General features: G+C 40.3%; 1 protein-coding gene across 2 annotated transcripts in view; it reads left to right on the top strand.

The window, feature by feature from the left end:
* Positions 1-13,611, top strand: part of BFAR (bifunctional apoptosis regulator) — a 93,099-nt gene that overhangs the window by 36,399 nt on the left and 43,089 nt on the right. The window lies entirely within an intron of this gene.

The raw sequence follows: 13,611 nt of genomic DNA, 5'->3' as shown, positions 1-13,611 counted from the left end.
GCATCATACAGATACGCACAGCACAGGCTCAAGGGACTGCAAGTTGTCAGCCTAACTGCAGATACAGGGCTGCATTGATTGAATAGGAACATAATTAAGAATTCTATCTATAATATATAAATTATGAAATTATAAAAGTGTAACGCTCCTGCGTTTTTCGTATGATGTGGATTTTCAGCTGCAGAAATATTCCACTTCAGTAGTCATGTAGAGAAACGCTGAGACACCATTCCCAACTCTCAATGACTCATGTGTGGATGATCTCAATTCAGCAAGTAAATACACACACTCAATAAGATGTTTCCTAGAGTGACTTATGTATATAGTAACACAGTGATGATAGGCTGAAGAGACAGGTTGGGTAGAGATGGTAGATGACAGACACTTGAAAGGAAATGTTCTTGAAAGTAAGATAGTAGCAGATGGGATGCAGATAGGTTTAGCAATCATGTATGGTAGTAGATGACAGAGTAGCAGGTGGACATACAAGAGAGATCAACCCAGTGCAAGAACAGGTGGTAGTAGGCTCAAGAGCTAGCAATCTTAGATAATGCAGATGTAGTAATAGTCCTTAGTATGCAGAGCGAGATAGTGTAAGCTTTAGTATAAAGGTTATAGAGGTTTCCCCTGTGGGGTACTTATCACTAATAGCAATGTAGCAGAGGAGAGGTTCGGCAAGAGCGGATGATCCGGTAGCGGGATACAGGGATCAGCGCAGCGTGGTTCCGACAGCGAGGTATGCTTGCAAGCATGTGAGCTTCAAGACAGGTTAGCATCAAGGCACAAAGCAGTTTGAACGAACACATGTGAGTGAGAGCCGGCGATCTAAATAGCCATCCAGTCCGGCGCTCAGTGATGACAGCATCAGTCTTAAAGGTGTATGCGCACCTTACCAAAAGAGAATGGTGGGGCGCATACACTTATGAAAGAGTAATTAGGGTACCCAAAGGTACCAGAACATTACAAAAAGCTGGTAAAATAAGTATAGTGTCAGCACATGGTGCAATTAGGATTTCCTGCTACGCACTGGTGATTGGCTGGCAGGGATCTGGTCTCTTTCTTCCTTTCCAGCTCTATTTACAAGACTGTCTTTTGGACTTTATTGTTTTAGATCATCTGATTTTGAATTATTATTTTTTGCATATATTTGGCGCAGCTCCTTATCTATTTTACTTCATGGGATTGTGATCTTTCTATATGCCTATATGCCTTCTTCATATGTTTTCATTTATATGCTGTGTTGAATTAATGTCTTGAGCGCAAATATTTTTTCCTTTTTTTTTTTTTTTTTTTTTTTTTTTTTTGTATTTTTTTTAAAAATAAGTATTTATGACCACTGACAGGAAAGATAATTATCTCATTACACTGGCACCAGAAAATGAGTGGGATATATTTGGCAGCAAGTGAGCATGTTATCCCTGAATTTGATGTGATAAATTAAAAATGGGCATGTGTGAAGATTTTAGTAACTTTGACAAGACCAAAATGTAATGGTTATATGACTGGGTCAGATCAAGGAAGGAAAAAGCATCGAACTGGACAACAGGGTCAATAGACAGCCAAAGCTCTTTGATGCACGTGGGGACCAAAGGCTGGCCTGTGTAGTCCAATCCAACAGAAAACTACTGTAGCTCAAATTGCTGAAAATGGAAGTGCTGTTTTCAATAGGTGACTTGTTTTGATGAATTCAAGGATGGTTTGAGGAACACAAGTAGTATTCTAGGTGTTGAGTTGGCCTCTAAAATTTTCCAGTTCTCAATCCAATCAAGCACCTGTAAGATGTGCTGAAAAAACAAGTCTGAACCATGGAGGCACCACCTCGCAACTTAAAGGACCTAAGGTTGAAGTCCAGTCAAATCCTAACTATACTTAAACCTGCTCCCTCCCCCATTCTAAGCCTTTTTCAACTGCCCTGTAAATGAAAGATGTATATTCTTACCTATGCTTAGGGTACTCTGATCCGGTCACATGATCGGCTCCCAGCACTGGTTTCAGTGTAGAGGAGGGACAACGGGTGCCCCATAGTAAGCCTGTAGGTGAGGTCACCGCATGGGCATGCGGCCATTGATGGGAATCTCCCCACTTCACTGAAGCCAGTCATCTTTCCTTTACAGGATAGTTAGAATAGGCTTTGAATGGTGTTAGAAGCAGGTCTTAAGTATAGGATTTGAGTTATGGCTGAAAGGTGTGTGTGTGTGTGTGTGTGTGTGTGTGTGTGTGTGTGTATATATAGGTATATATATATATATATATATATATATATATATATATATATATATATATATATATATATATATATAGATATAGATATATATATACAGGTCCCTCTCAAAAAATTAGCATATTGTGATAAAGTTCATTATTTTCTGTAATGTACTGATAAACATTAGACTTTCATATATTTTAGATTCATTACACACAACTGAAGTAGTGCAAGCCTTTTATTGTTTTAATATTGATGATTTTGGCATACAGCTCATGAAAACCCCAAATTCCTATCTCAAAAAATTAGCATATCATGAAAAGGTTGTCTAAACGAGCTATTAACCTAATCATCTGAATCAACTAATTAACTCTAAACACCTGCAAAAGATTCCTGAGGCTTTTAAAAATTCCCAGCCTGGTTCATTACTCAAAACCGCAATCATGGGTAAGACTGCCGACCTGACTGCTGTCCAGAAGGCCAGCATTGACACCCTCATGCAAAAGGGTAAGACACAGAAAGAAATTTCTGAACGAATGGGCTGTTCCCAGAGTGCTGTATCAAGGCACCTCAGTGGGAAGTCTGTGGGAAGGAAAAAGTGTGGCAGGAAACGCTGCACAACGAGAAGAGGTGACCGGACCCTGAGGAAGACTGGGGAGAGGGAAATGCCAAAATGCCTGAAGTCCAGTGTCAAGTACCCACAGTCAGTGATGGTCTGGGGTGCCATGTCAGCTGCTGGTGTTGGTCCACTGTGTTTTATCAAGGGCAGGGTCAATGCAGCTAGCTATCAGGAGATTTTGGAGCACTTCATGCTTCCATCTGCTGAGAAGCTTTATGGAGATGATTTCATTTTTCAGCACGACCTGGCACCTGCTCACAGTGCCAAAACCACTGGTAAATGGTTTACTGACCATAGTATTACTGTGCTCAATTGGCCTGCCAACTCTCCTGACCTGAACCCCATAGAGAATCTGTGGGATGTTGTGAAGAGAAAGTTGAGAGACGCAAGACCCAACACTCTGGATGAGCTCAAGGCCGCTGTCGAAGCACCCTGGGCCTCCATAACACCTCAGCAGTGCCACAGGCTGATTGCCTCCATGCCACGCCGCATTGAAGCAGTCATTTCTGGAAAAGGATTACCGACCAAGTATTGAGTGCATAAATGAACATAATTTTTTGAAGGTTGACTTTTTTTGTATTCAAACACTTTTCTTTTATTGGTCTGATCAAATATGCAAATTTTTTGTGATAGGAGTTTTGGGTTTTCATGAGCTGTATGCCAAAATCATCAATATTAAAACAATAAAAGGCTTGCACTACTTCAGTTGTGTGTAATGAATCTAAAATATATGAAAGTCTAACGTTTATCAGTACATTACAGAAAATAATGAACTTTATCACAATATGCTAATTATTTGAGAATTTGAGAGGGACCTGTGTGTGTGTATGTATATATGTATGTATATATATATATATATATATATATATATATATATATATATATATATATATATATATATATATATATATATATATATATATATATATATATATATATATATATATATATATATATATAATGTGTGTAAATACACACCCCTCACATTTTTGTAAATATTTTATTATACCTTTTCATGTGACAACACTGAAGAAATTACACTTTGCTACAATTTAAAGTAGTCAGTGTACAGCTTGTATAACAATGTAAATTTGCTGTCCCCTCAAAATAACTCAACACACAGCCATTAATGTCTAAACCGCTGGCAACAAAAGTGAGTATATCCCTAAGTTAAAATGTCCAATTTGGGCCCAATTAGTCCATTTCCCTCCCTGGTGTCATGTGACTTGTTAGTGTGAATGGGGAGCAGGTGTGGTAAATTGGTGTTATCGCTCTCACTCTATCATACTGGTCATACTGGTCACTGGAAGTTCATAATGGCACCTCAAGGCAAAGAACCCCTTGAGAATCTGCAAAAAAGAATTGCTGGTCTACATAAAGATGGCCTAGGCTATAAGAAGATTGCCAACGCCCTGAAACTGAGCTGCAGCACAGTGGCCAAGATCATACAGTGGTTTAACAGGACAGGTTCCACTAAGAACAGGCCTCGCCATGGTCGACCAAAGAAGTTGAGTGCACATTCTCAGCGTCATATCCAGAGGTTGTTTTTGGGAAATAGAGGTATGGGTGCTGCCAGAATTGCAGCAGAGGTTGATGGGGTGGGGGGTTAGCCTGTCAGTGCTCAGACCGATCGCTGCACACTGCATCAAATTGGTCTGCATGGCTGTCATCCCAGAAGGAAGCCTCTTCTAAAGATGATGCACAAGAAAGTTTGCAAACAGTTTGCTAAAGACAAGCAGACTAAAGACATGGATTAAAGGAACCATGTCCTGTGGTCTTATGAGACCAAGATAAACTTATTTGGTTCAGATGGTGTCAAACGTGTGTGGTGGCAACCAGGTGAGGAGTACAAAGACAATGGTGTCTTGCCTACGGCCAAGAATGGTGGTGGGAGTGTCATGGTCTGGGGGATTCTTGAGTGCTGCCGGCACTGGGGAGCTACAGTTCATTGAGGGAACTATGAATGCCAACAATGTACTGTGACATACTGAAGCAGAGCATGATCCCCTCCCTTCAGGGACTGGGCCGCAGGGCACTATTCCAACATAACGACCCCAAACATACCTCCAAGATGACTACTGCCTTGCTAAAGAAGCTGAGGGTAAAGGTGATGGACTGGCTAAGCATGTCTCCAGACCTAAACCCTATTGAGCATTTGTGGGGCATCCTTAAACTGAAGGTGGAGGAGCGCAAGGTCTCGAACATCCACCAGCTCCTTGATGTCATCATGGAGGAGTGGAAGAGGACTTCAGTGGCAACTGTGAAGCTCTGGTGAACTCCATGCCCAAGAGGCATTGCTGGAAAATAATGGTGGCCACACAAAATATTGATACTTTGCCCCAACTTGGACATTTTAATTTAGGGGTGTACTCATTTTTGTTGCCAGCAGTTCAGACATAATGGCTGTGTGTTTTTGAGGGGACAGCAAATTTACACTGTTATACAAGCTGTACACTCACTACTTTACATTGTAGCAAAGTATCATTTCTTCAGTGTTACATGAAAAGGTAGAGTAAAATATTTACAAAAATGTGATGTGTGCGTGTGTATATGTAATAAGAATATATATATAATATAGCTTTATTTTATTTTTCAGCTGGAACTTGGTGAAACTCAGTTCCACCACCTTTTGGCTCAGGCCCTCTATCTGCTCACCACTATCGCTTGTAAACACAGAAGTCGTGCCTTCTGTGTTTACAAGTGACAGATTATCTCCCAACGACTCCCACAGATCTGATCTCCTGAGTGTCTCCCACTGAGTGCAGGTGCCAGGGGTGCAGTGCAGAAGCCGATAACCCCAGTGTATGATCACCTCGCAAATGAGAGAGGCAGAGCCAACTAGTGTTCGGGGAAGTAACACATCCCCAAACTCTACACTCTATTTGTAAACCTCCTGAACTCTTTACATAATGCTTTCCTGGCATTTAATGCCTCTTTAAAACCCTCCCACTGTTGGTGAAATTTGACCACGCCCACTATTTGATGCAGTTTGATGTGGGGGGGGGGGGGGTCGTGGTTGAGTTCCTGTACCTATTCTTTGAGAAAAAAAGTTGTGTGTGTGTGTGTGTGTGTGTGTGTGTGTGTGTGTAATAAATATATATATATATATATATATATATATATATATATATATATATATATATATATATATATATATATATATATATAATATATATTATATTATTATATATATATATATATAATATATATATTATTATATATATATATATATATATATATATATATATATATATATATATATAATATATATTATATTATTATATATATATATATATATATATATATATAATATATATTATATTATTATATATATATAATATATATTATATTATTATATATATATATATATATATTATATATTATAATATATATATATATATATATATATATATATATATATATATATATATATATATATATATATATATATATATATATATATAATAGAGTGTGTGTGTGTGTGTGTGTGTGTGTATATAATATATATGTGTATGTATATATAATACACACATCTTTCTATCCTCATAGGTAGCATTGCACAGAAGAGCCCAGATACTAGACCCAATTCCATGTACATTTACTACAGCAGGGTGGCCTTTAAGTGCAAAATCGCATACCTGTACTAGATTTTGTAGAGCCTGGCTCCTGCTGTAGTTGGACACAGCAGGAACCAATCAGCGGGTACAGTGGCCGCCATGGCCACCCGCAATCCTTCAGGAGAGTGACAGAAAGAAAGGCAGACTGCCATTCTGTCACAGGAAGAGAGAGATCTTGTGTTGCTACTAATTGGAAAAACATCTCTCTTCTCAGTCAGTCCACTCCCCTCAGAAAGCATTTCTTAGGAGCAAACTTAACCCCTTGATTGCCCCTGATGTTAACACCTTCCCTGCCAGTGTCATTTATACAGTAACGGTGCAAATTTTTAGCACCGATCACTGTGTTGGCTTACTATTGTATTGTATTACTGGTCCCAAAAAGTGTCACTTAGTCTCAGATTTGTCTGCCACAATGTCACAGTCCCGCTAAAAATCGCTGATTGCTGCTATTCCTAATAAAAAAAAGTCTATGAATCTATCCCATAGTTTGTGAACGCTATAACTTTTGCGCAAACCAATCAATATAGGCTTTTTGGGAATTTCTTTTACCAAAAATATGTAGCAGAATACAAATTGGCCTAAACTGATAAAGAAATTCGATTTTTTTTTTTTTTTTCTCAAAATTGTCAGTCTTTTTGTTTTATAGCGCAAAAAATAAAAACCACAGAGGGGATCAAATACCACCAAAAAAAAAAAAAAAGTTTGTGTGAAAAAAAAGAATTTGATTTTTATTTGGGTACAGCGTTGCATGACCGCGCAATTGTCAGTTAAAGCAACGCAGTGCCGTATCGCAAAAAATGGCCTGGTCATTAAGGGGGTCAAACCTTCCTGGAGCTGAAGTGGTTAAAGGATACGTTCACCTTCGGGAACATGTTACATGTTCCACTCATTTTTTGGGTGAGAAATGTAACGTTCCCACTGCTGCAGCCGCTCTCCTTTCCTTCCTCTTCCTGTGACCGCAGTACGGGGAGAAGTTCCCCAGACCAGCTATTCAACATGGTCCCATCATTTATTTACAGAGCTCTGTGTGTAAATGAGCTACACGCCCCGACATTCTTTGCAGTGGTCAGCCTGTAGTTCTCAATGCACTACCATGGCGCTGTTGTGCACTGTGATAGTTCATTGAGTCTTCCTGTCAGTGTGAAACTGCTTGTGTGTACGTTGCAGATAGCTCACGTTGACAGTCTGCAGGAGATCTGCGTGGCATCAGTGATCTGCTGATCGCTGGCGCAATGCTTTCCAGGCTGCTAAAACAAAACAAAGTAAATGCAATTTTTTTTTTTTGTTATGCTGCAAAAAAAAATGTGCAAATGCAAAAAGAGAAGTCTAATTTGAGAACTAATTTATTCTGTAAACTCATCTGTAATTGTTCTGTAAACTCACCCATCTCTATACTTTTCATTACATCTTCATGCTCCATAGAAGAAAATATAGGTAATCTGTGGCTTTCCAAGTGTTGTGTAATTTTACATTTCAGCGTGCACTTTCAGCCTGCGAGTTGTATATTTCTGCAGTAGTTAAAGACTGACAAGATCTCATAAACACCAACATCGGTTTCTTTTACGAGCAGTCTCCAGTTGCCCATTTCGGTGGATGTCAACCACAGCTGCTTTGCAAATATTGTGTTAGAGCGAGGTCAATTTAGCAGCACAAAAAAATGTTATCCAATGAAAAAAAAAAAAAACCCAATACAGTTTAATGCGGAGACCTTTGCAACCCTACAGCTGTTTTTAACCACTTTACCACCGGAGGATTTTGCTGTCTTGCGTCCAGGCCACTTTTTGCGATTCGGCAATGTGCGACTGCAACTGACAATTGCGCGGTCATGCGACGCCGTACCCAAACAAAATTTACGTCCTTTTTTCCCCACAAACAGAGCTTTCTTTTGGTGGTATTTGATCACCTGTGCGATTTTTTTTTTTTTTTTTTTTTTTTTTTTTACTTTTTGCGCTATAAACAAAAAATGAACATCAATTTTGAAAAAATAACTATTTTTCACATTTTCTTTTTTTTATATGAAATTTCCCCCCCCCCCCCCCCCCCAAAAATGTAAAAATCAAAATTTTTTACATTTTTGGCCAATTTGTTTTCTGCTACCTGTTTGGTAAAAAAAAAAATCACAATAAGCGTCGTTTGATTGGTTTGCGCAAAAGTTATTGCGTTTACTAACTAAGGGAAATATTTCTGTCATTTTTGATGGTTTTTTTTTTTTTTTTTTTTTAACGAGTAATGGCGGCAATCTGCGATTTTTTTTTTTTTTTTTTTTTTTTTTTTTTTTTGCGGGACTGCGACATTGCGGCGGACAGATCGGACCCTTGACTGACATTTTTGACACTTTTGGGGGTACCAGTGACATTACTACAGTAATCAGTGCTATACATATGCACTGTTACTGTAAAAGTGACACTGGCAGGGAAAGGGTTAATTTTATTGGAGAGGGAGGGGTTAATGTATGCCTGGTGCTTACTAACGTGTGGGGGGAGGTGACTGAGTGACACAGGGACAGATCGCAGGTTCAGCTATGCTGAACCCTGCAATCTGTCACTGTCTGTCACTTAGGAGATCCACCCGCGTTGTTTACACAAGCGGGCGGATCTCCAAACTCTATTCCTTGACGAACGGGTAAGAGCGGCGGTAATCACCGCCGCTCCTCCCCTGGCCAGACTCCCGCTGTGACTGAATACAGCGGGAGCGAGCCTCAGGCGGTGCGCGTGCTCCGCCCACTAGGGGAGGAGTCCAGCGATGTAGGTCTCCTAACCGGGACGGGAACTAACCACTTTGCCGCAGTAGAGCTCGAGTGAGCGGTCGGCAAGTGGTTAATGCAGAAATCGACTTCTATTTAAAATATGAATAAAAACTGTCTTGTGCACGTGGTTATGTAAATAAGCAAGATATTGAATCTGCTATGCTGCTAATTTGAATGACAAGGGGCAAAAAAAAATTCAGTATAGTTAGACATAAAATTCAGATGTGTTGGCTTTCATTTTACTCCTATTTTTGTAAATAAGCTCACTTCATGTCTGGCCAGTGTACACTGTGTTAGGGTATGATGCTGTGGCCCATGCCTGCTTACTAAATTTTGCCATTTTAAATGATTTGATACCTTCCTGGCCTCAGTGCCGAAATACAGCATGTTCAGGTGACCGCAATCAACTGGTTATAGTAATCTGTTTCTTTGTGTTAATTGGGTAATTATAAAAAAAATATTCCTTTTTAAGTAACTATTGAGACAGAGAAATATTTGTGCAAAATACAGTCAGGTCCATAAATATTGGGCCATCTATACACCACCACAATGGATTTGAAGCGTAACAAATAAGATGTGCTTTAACTGCAGAATTTAAGCTTTAATTTGAGGGTTATTACATCCAAATCAGGTGAACGGTGTAGGAATTACAACAGTTTGTATATGTGCCTCCCACTTTTTAAGGGACCAATAATGAATGGGACACATTAACCACTTTACCACCGGAGGATTTTGCTGTTTTCCGTCCAGGCCACTTTTTGCGATTCGGCGCTGTGCGACTTCAACTGACAATTGCGCGGTCGTGCGACGCCGTACCCAAACGAAATTTACGTCCTTTTTTTCCCACAAACAGAGCTTTCTTTTGGTGGTATTTGATCACCTGTGCGATTTTTACTTTTTGCGCTATAAACAAAAAGAGCGTTTATTTTGAAAAAATAACAATATTTTTAACATTTTTTTACATGAAATTCCCCCCAAAAAAGATGTAAAAAACAATTTTTTTAAAAAATTTTTGGCCAATTTGTTTTATGCTACATATGTTTGGTAAAAAAAATCGCAATAAGCGTATTTTGATTGGTTTGCGCAAAAGTTATTGCGTTTACTAACAAAGGGAAAGATTTCTGTCATTTTTGGTGTTTTTTTTTTTAACGCTTAATGGCGGCGATCTGCGATTTTTTTTTTTTTTTTTTTTTTTTTTTTTTGCGGGACTGCGACATTGCGGCGGACAGATCGGACCCTTGACTGACATTTTTGACACTTTTGGGGGTACCAGTGACATTACTGCAGTAATCAGTGCTATAAATATGCACTGTTACTGTAAAAATGACACTGGCAGGGAAGGGGTTAATTTTATTGGAGAGGGAGGGGTTAATGTATGCCTGGTGCTTACTGACGTGTAGGGGGGAGGTGACTGTGTGAGTCATGGACAGATCGGATGTCCAGCTATGCTGAACAGTCCGATCTGTCACTCCCTGTCACTATGGAGATCCGCCCGCTGTGTTTACACACAGCGGGCGGATCTCCAGACTCGATCCCCGACGATCGGGTAAGAGCAGCGGCGATCGCCGCTGCTCCTCCCCTGGCCCGATTCCCGCTGTGAATGAAAACAGCGGGAGCGAGCCTCCAGGGGCGCAAAAGCGCCGCCCAGAAGGGGGAGTGTCCAACGACGTTAATACTACGTCGCTGGACGATAACGAACCACTCTGCCGCAGTAGTATTACTGTGAGCGGTTGTAGAGTGGTTAACAATCATAAATCAAACTTTCACTTTTTAATACTTGGTTGCAAGTCCTTTGCAGTCAATTACAGCCTGAAGTCTGGGTTTCATCCCTGGTGATGCCTCTACTGCAACTGTCTTCAGTTCCTGCTTGTTCTTTGGGCATTTTCCCTTCAGTTTTGTCTTCAGCAAGTGAAATGCATGCTCAATTGGATTCAGGTCAGGTGATTGACTTGGCCATTGCATAACATTCCACTTCTTTCCCTTAAACTCTTTGGTTGCTTTCGCAGTATGCTTTGGGTCATTGTCCATCTGCACAATGAAGCACCGTCCAATGATTTCTGAAGCATTTGGCTGAATATGAGCAGATAATATTGCCCAAAACACTTCAGAATTCATCCTGCTGCTTTTGTCAGCAGTCATCCTCAATAAATACAAGAGAACCAGTTCCATTGGCAGCCATACATGCCCACGCCATGACACTACCACCACCATGCTTCACTGATGAGGTGGTGTGCTTTGGATCATGAGCAGTTCCTTTCCTTCTCGATACTCTTCTCTTCCCATCACTCTGGTACAAGTTGATCTTGGTCTCATCTGTCCATAGGATCTTGTTCCAGAACTGTGAAGGCTTTTTTATATGTTTGGCAAACTCTAATCTGGCCTTCTGCTTTTTGAAGCTCACCGATGGTTTACATCTTGTGGTGAACCCTCTGTATTCACTCTAGTGAAGTCTTCTCTTGATTGTTGACTTTGACACACATACACCTACCTCCTGGAGAGTGTTCTTCATCTGGCCAACTGTTATGAAGGGTGTTTTCTTCACTAGGGAAAGAATTCTTCGTCATCCACCACAGTTGTTTTCCTTGGTCTTCCGGGTCTTTTGGTGTTGCTGAGCTCACCGGTGAGTTCTTTCTTTTTAAGGCTGTTCCAAACAGTTGATTTGGCCACACCTAATGTTTTTGCTATCTCTCTGATGGGTTTGTTTTTGTGTTTTCATGCCTAATGATGGCTTGCTTTACTGATAGTGACAGCTCTTTGGATCTCATATTGAGAGTTGACAGCAACAGATTTCAAATGCAAATAGCACACTTGAAATGAACTCTGGACCTTTTTATCTGCTCCTTGTAAATAGGGTAATGAGGGAATAACATACAGTTGTATTCAAAATTATTAAACCCCCCCCCAATGCTGTAAAGGGTTTTAGGGAATTTAGTGTACATTTGTAATTGTATTCAGAATGAAATCCTACAAGGGCTTCTTAAAGAACCATATGCAACTAAAATGACGTCAATTGGTTTTGTAATACAGTAGTAAATGTTTCTTTTGTGAATTCTTCTTTGACACAATTATTCAACCCCTTAAAGACTACTACTCTGAAGAACAGAGGTTCATTGAAGTGTTTTCAATCAGGTATTGAAAACGCCTGTGGATGTCAGGGAGCAGCAATAAAGCCTAATAAGCACCAATTAGGCAGCTTTAAAATGACTGATACTCGGCTCCTTCTAGACATTTACTGGTGTGGTTACAAACATGGTGAAGTCAAGAGAATGGTCCAGGAAGACAAGAGGTGATTACTCTTCACAGGAAGGGCAATGGCTATAAGAAGATTGCAAAGATGTTAAACATACCAAGAGACACCATAGGAAGCATCATTCGCAAATTCAAGGCAAAGGGCACTGTTGAAACGCTACCTGGTCGTGGCAGAAAGAAGATGCTGACTTCGACTGCTGTGCGCTACCTGAAGCGTAGAGTGGAGAAAAGTCTGTGTGACTGCTGAGGAACTGAGAAAAGATTTGTCAGATGTGGGTACTGAAGTTTCTGCTCAGACAATACGGCGCACACTGCGTAATGAAGGCCTCCATGCCAGAACTCCCAGGCGCACCCCCTTGCTGTCTCCAAAGAATAAGAGTCGACTGCAGTATGCCAAAAGTCATGTGGACAAACCACAGAAGTTTTGGGATAGTGTTCTGTGGACTGATGAAACAAAATTAGAACTGTTTGGGCCCATGGATCAACGCTATGTTTAGAGGAGGAAGAACAAGGCCTATGAAGAAAAGAACACCTTGCCTACTGTGAAGCATGGCGGGGGGTCAATCATGCTTTGGGGCTGTTTTGCTTCTGCAGGTACAGGGAAGCTTCAGCGTGTGCAAGGTACCATGAATTCTCTTCAGTACCAGGAGATATTGAATGACAATGTGATGCAGTCCGTCACAAACCTGAGGCTTGGGAGACGTTGGACCTTTCAACAGGACAATAAACCCAAGCATACCTCCAAGTCCACTAGAGCATGGTTGCAGATTGATGGCCACTCCAAAATGTTCCAGCCTTTAGTCACCAGACTTAAATCCGATTGAGAACCTCTGGTGGGACTTAAAGAAAGCAATTGCAGTGCACAAGCCTAAGAATGTGACTGAACTGGAGGCTTTTGCCCATGACGAATGGGCGAAGATACCCGTAGATCGCTGCAAGACACTTGTGTCAAGCTATGCTTCACATTTAAAAGCTGTTATAACTGTAAAAGGATGTTGTACTAAGATTGAATGTCACTTGGGGGTTGAATAAAACTGATAATGATGTGAGCACAGAAAAGACATTTGTGGTTATTTCATTATGAATGTTGTTATATTTGTCTGACCTACATGTGCCTCTTTGATTTAATTGTAAGCAGGATGACTGAATGATCAAAATCAATGTCAAACTGGCCAAA

This window comes from Pelophylax lessonae, assembly GCF_965119305.1.
Source record: "Pelophylax lessonae genome assembly, chromosome: 6".
NCBI classification, from domain to species: Eukaryota; Metazoa; Chordata; class Amphibia; order Anura; family Ranidae; genus Pelophylax; species Pelophylax lessonae.
This window is presented reverse-complemented; position numbering and strand designations above follow the sequence as displayed.